Raw genomic sequence first — 6,000 nt, 5'->3', positions numbered from 1 at the left:
GAAAACTTTAACATTATTAAAAACAAAACATTTTAAACATGGAATGGCACAAAGTAAGTTTTTCCCCCTCAGACTATTTAGTTGCATGCACCATTTTAATCCATTGAAACATTTATGTGATTAAATTTATGCATAGAGCCAATTTTTTGTTAGCTTGGAGCTATGACATTATGATGTGAAGAGTAGCTCTTTTTTGTTCCCTTTTTCGTTAAACAAACTGTCTACAATTCCATGAGCTCCAATCTTGGAAACCCAGTCTTGTTTGTCTTCTATCCTGCTTACACAGTAATTTTAATGTACGTCTACTTGAACTACAATCTTTCAGCTTAAATGACTGACTAAAATTATCGGTTACTACTTCATCTAGGTGTATTTTGTTCCTCATTCAAATCTAATGTTATCAGTTGAACACACACAATGGTAAAATAAGAAGGAAATCTATTCATCCACAACGAACATTCAAAAAAGTATCTCAATTAGATATACTTTTACTGGAACTCAGTGGACTTCGCGAGTGAAGGAAGAAAAAGTATCAAAGAGTGATAAGCTTGAATTAGATGGCAGAATACTTAAGGCTAAGCACTTGCGACCTAAAAACAGTAGGAGCCAAAACTTGAGCTTTTTACAGCTCCAATCTTCTAAACAATGAACCAGCGATATGTTTGAGTTGGCTTAATACAAAAGCTCCGTACATTCCTAGCCCTGGTTTCAATTGAAAGCTTGTTACTCAGTCTTGTAAATTCCCCTAAATTTAAGACATGTAGCACAATAACATTCTTCAATGCAAAAATATGAAAAATATTTTAGCTGATGCAGCAGAAACGTGATGATATGAAGCAAATGTAAAACAGAGGGATTACAACAATCTGGACAACTAGCAGCATTATGTCATTGATATCAGTGCCTAGAAATTTCTTTCTTTATTACACTGTGTTGCCTTGTAATAACATGAAGAATATGGAGGAGAAAATTCTCAACACGCACGCATTGCTTCCATTAGCGTAGCAAACTGAAATAACCAAGATAACATTGCTACTCAAAGCCTATTTAGTAATGTATCTAATCCTACTTTAAGCAGTCATTATTGCATTTTCTAAAAAGAGTCTTGGAAAATATTTAATACCGAAACAAAAAAAAAATGTTGTAAAAATACATCACTAGTAACAAGACAAAAAAAAACCCCAACCCCAAAGAGCTGCACTGATACCAAGCTTACTTGCTTGGCCAACACCATGAAGGTACTAGAAATTAATGTGTAAGCATTAAAATATATGTTACTAAACAGTGACTAAAGAGGCTTTCCAGTCCAATTACATCTAATACATCTTTCATGGGCATGGATCTCATTACCTAATCGAAACATGGAAAAACATACATATTTAAACAATAGCTACATATATGTTATTACTAAACAACAAAACATCCTGGAACTCTTTCACTGACAGTTCATCAATACTGAATAAAAACTGGATGATTCTCCATCATTGCATGATTATATCCATACTCTAGGCAGTGATGCATAAAAGCCTCAAGGATCTCATCATTTACTCATCGGCAGAAGTTACTCCAAAGGTATTTTGAGCGTTAGCCAACGTTTCTCTCCAAAAGCAGAGATGAGAAGAATCAGAAGAAAAATCAGTAGAGCAATGGCCAGAGAAAAGAATCTTTCAATAGCTGTTCAAGTGTTGTCATTCTTTTTTCCTTTTCTTTCTTCCCTCCTTCCTTTCTTCTAGTCCCCTAGGCATCTTTCCCCACTCCTCCTACCCTCTCTGCCTCACTTCACCTAACTTACCTTCCAGTACCAATTATTCTAACGTCCCTGACAAAACACACAATTCGTTCACTGAAATCAATGATGATTAGTTAACTCTGAAAAGTCCCACTATTTGTCTGCCATGAACACTCAGAAAGATAATGTTATCTTATGAAGAAATCACTCTACACGTGACCTCAACAGAACACTTAAAAACTCAATTTAAAAATTCAAAAATAAAAGCCTAATTCTTCAAAATCCCAGCACCATAAAACCACTGCGCTCTTAAATACAATTCAGACAGAGTAGCGGGGTCCTTACACTTTGCTGCAGCTGGCATTTTCTAATCACTGAACCCCAAGGAAGAAAACATTTGTGGTTGAGCGATATTTAAGCATAGACTAGAATTCTGTGGTCCAAGAAGTCCTGCTGAAGGAATGGTCACATTAAGGGACAATCACAGACATGCTGCTTTGGGCAAACTTGACCTGTGAATAAGTCTAAAAAGGAAAAATACCATGCCCCAAAGGCCCACATTTGCTTCCTCTGACCTCACATGCGATCAACAGCACCTGAGCTTATAATAATCCTTCTCCCTTTCATAGAAGGCCGATTACTTAAATACATAATTATACGAAAGATTTCAAGTTTAAAAACACACGGAAATTAATCTGCATTGCCTTACTAGAGAATGCAGAGTAGTAATACTACTACTACTCTCACTTAAAAAGTGCAACTGGAATGAAGCATGCACCTGATCTGGATAAGGATTTTTGCCGAAGGATGACATCTGGAAATACTGTGCCCAACTCTACCTCTGCTCTTTCCATTTTAGTGTCCCACAAAAGAACGAACATTATTTTTATGTGTTACCCCAAGATCTGGTAATGAAATGCCCTTGGAATAAGCCAACCAAAAGGACGATGTATTTATTTAATGATGGTAATTTTGGGATATCTTTAATACTTCAGGTGTTAAGTAAGCATTTTCCATTTACTTTGGTGAGTTAAAAAACAACTGTAAATGGACAAAACAGAACTGCATGAACTAGTAAGTTTTTGCAAGTTACACATGCCAGTGTGAACGAAGATCAGGGTGGGACAGCGGGAGGCAGAGATGGCTAGGATGAATGTGTGTGTGGCTGTTGCACAGTCACTTTGTTGTTCCATCTCTTCACAGGACAAAAGAATGTTTCAAAATTATGGAAAACAAAGCAATCATTTGTACATGTATTATTCCATCCTCCTAAAGGGCACAGCAAAATGCATCAATTAGCACATGTACATGTGCACATGCACACAAACTTGCATACCCAAGTAGTGACACTGTGAGGCTAGAAAACTATGGTTGACTGCCTGTAATAACAGGATGCCTTGAATCCCCCAAAATATCTTTAGCTCAGTGAACTATGTAAAAGAATTAGAGGTTTTTGTTTTGAAGTCCTAATATTTAAAGCAAAACACATTTTCTACATTTTCTCTGCAATGTTATCTTTCCAAAAACACTGAAAGGCCTCCTCTAAAAGTGCTCTTTTTCTGTTGCAACATATGGTACCCCATCCAGAGAGTCACAAGATATTTTGTTTCTAATTGATTAAATTGCATGAGTCACAGACAGGATTTGCACGCGGATTGCAAAAACAACTGCTTGTTTTTAATGAATTTTGTGAAGTAACACATAGCTAGGACAGTTACCTTGGCAGTCCCAGCTACTATCCTCAGCAACAAAAAGCCTCCTCAGAAGCATCAAATTTGAAACCTCAAATCAAAGTGACCGACTCTTGCGATTTTATTACATGGCCTGGAGTATTTTGTGGTTTTTTTCTTAAACCTCTTTGTTGCAATCAGGGGGTCAAGGGAAGGTGTTATGTCTTCTAGTGTTATGGATACAGAGTAAGTCTTTGTCAATTCTGATGTTTCAAATCTCGCAATATAAATAAACAGAAACCAAATTCACCACCCTTAGAATCTTAACAAGCCAAATCAGGTCATGGGTGTTTCTGAAGGAAAAGTGGTTTTTTGACTCTCAACTTCTCACTGCTTGGACTAGCAGTACTTGTTACTCCAGCACCAAAGTAATTCACAAGTTAAAGCTTGCTGGCTGTTCATTCACCAAGAATTATAAATCAGACATGACAGGAAACAGAAGAGTATTAAGTCAGGAAAAAATTTTAAATTTCTGCATGCACCATCTGCTTGAATATTTTATACCAACGTAAAATGGCTTTTGCATGGATGTAAAAGCCTGTATGGCTGAATATTTCTGATTTTTTCCTGAAACCAGCACTCCCACTGCTGCATTTATGGGACCAGTTCCACATGCCAGTCAAAGTTGTTACTAGGAGTATGTGAAGTACCAGCAGTATTTCTGAACATTAGTGAAGGGTATAAAATCTGGACTCCAGATTCAAATTTTAGGCCCTATTTCATTCTTGGTAAATGAATTAAGACTGCAGAAATTATTACTTGAACTCTTTTGATCTTACTGCACACCAGTATGCTTGGCCTGATCAAAGTAACTGAAGAGAAAACCTAGGAGGGATAGATTTCTCTTATAAAATGGAATCAATGTCATAAAATTGTTTTGTTTCTATTTATTATGAGAAATTAAACACTCTGTGCTAAAAAAAAAATAATCACTTAAGAACTACCTGTTTATACTACAAAGGTGGTTTCTTATGCTTTCAAGTTATTTTACTGCTATGCAAAGATACTTTTTCATTTTTCAGTTAACTAAAAAGCTGAGCAGTCAACTAATCCATTATCTTTACTTACCATGCTGGCTGCTCGAAGCATCTCCTGCTCCACATAGGGTGTGTCAGATCCAGATTCTGGCTCTATCTCCCTTAGGGACTGGTAAATCAGCCAGTGCAAATCCAGAATTGCTAATGACAGAAACAGTAGACTTCAGTTCTCAGTTTCCACATGCAACATATGTCAAAAGATAGCTTACACACTCAAATCCAGTGAAAGAAAATAGTTTTGACATTTTTGTTTGTGCTGCTAGGTTTTTAAATCTTAGTTAAGACCAAATAGAAGAATAAATTCACCATGGCAGCCATTAGGTACTCAGTATATTAAATTTACAGCTGGGTATACTGCAGAAAACATACAGTAAGCATACTATTGAGAACTACCTCTCCAACAGCTTAAGTCTTTTAGATTTTGCCAAACTGGAGATTCAGCTGACAAATGGGGATATATAATTCATTTAGGTTACTCCTTGTGTTTTCTAAGTTCGGTTGAAACCCTGCACAAACTTAAAGCAGTGACTTCCCTAATAAACAAAGAATCAAGTTTCGCAGCTTCAAAGAAATATTTCACTGTAGATTCTATTTCATCTGGTACTGTACTTCAAATAATTACCGTTGAGTATTTACAATTCTGACATCAGCTATTATCCTTGACAGGGAAAAGAAGAAAATTGTTTCTATAGAAATATACGGAGAAACCAAATGCTGGGTGAGATTTTTGAAACAAATTTCAGTGAGATATAAAGGTTCTTGGCTTCTTAGACATACTAACACATTCAGCAGTTTCCAGGGCCTTTAGGGGATTTATCAATACTTCAGAAATCAATTATTAACTTAGGATCTCAAACCAGTATTTAGAAGGATGATTTTTATGGTCCTATATTATTTTAAGGCAGAGCTTGCTGTATTTCCTTGATTACAAAATCCTTCCTTGAATAGTCAGACGCCACCAGTTGGGGGCAGGGGAGGGCAGGAAACAACTTGCACTCTTTAAAGGCTGAATATTACATTATAAAAGTATATTTGACAATCAAAAACACCTCAGCATCTAACAATGGTATTTGCTACTCTTTTTAGGGTGTAACACTTGCACATTTGCTTTAATTTATCAAGTTGGCAAACTAACTACCTGGTTTTAGATTACTGCATACACATATTAATCAAGGGAAATATATAATGAAATTGGCTCTTCCCCACACTACATACACAGGAGTTAACTGTTTTCCTCTCAGTTTCTTAATTAACTCAAATGAGTTGGCAGCAGACCTTGATGGGATTTGGTGGTTTCTGATGCCAGCCCAGATCTCCAGACCACGACTAATCACAGCTGATCATCAAAAGAACAACAAATCAATAATTAGTATGTCACATTCATATAGTAACTATCTTACTGTTACTGTGTCACTACGTTACAAGTTCAGGTAAAGATTTTAAGTCAGAGTATAAAACACTCTTACTGTACTTCTTACTCAAAAAAGCAATAGAACTCTGTTTT

This window comes from Accipiter gentilis, chromosome 1 (genome assembly GCF_929443795.1).
Source record: "Accipiter gentilis chromosome 1, bAccGen1.1, whole genome shotgun sequence".
NCBI lineage: Eukaryota > Metazoa > Chordata > Aves > Accipitriformes > Accipitridae > Astur > Astur gentilis.
Note: the sequence above shows the minus strand (reverse complement) of the source record.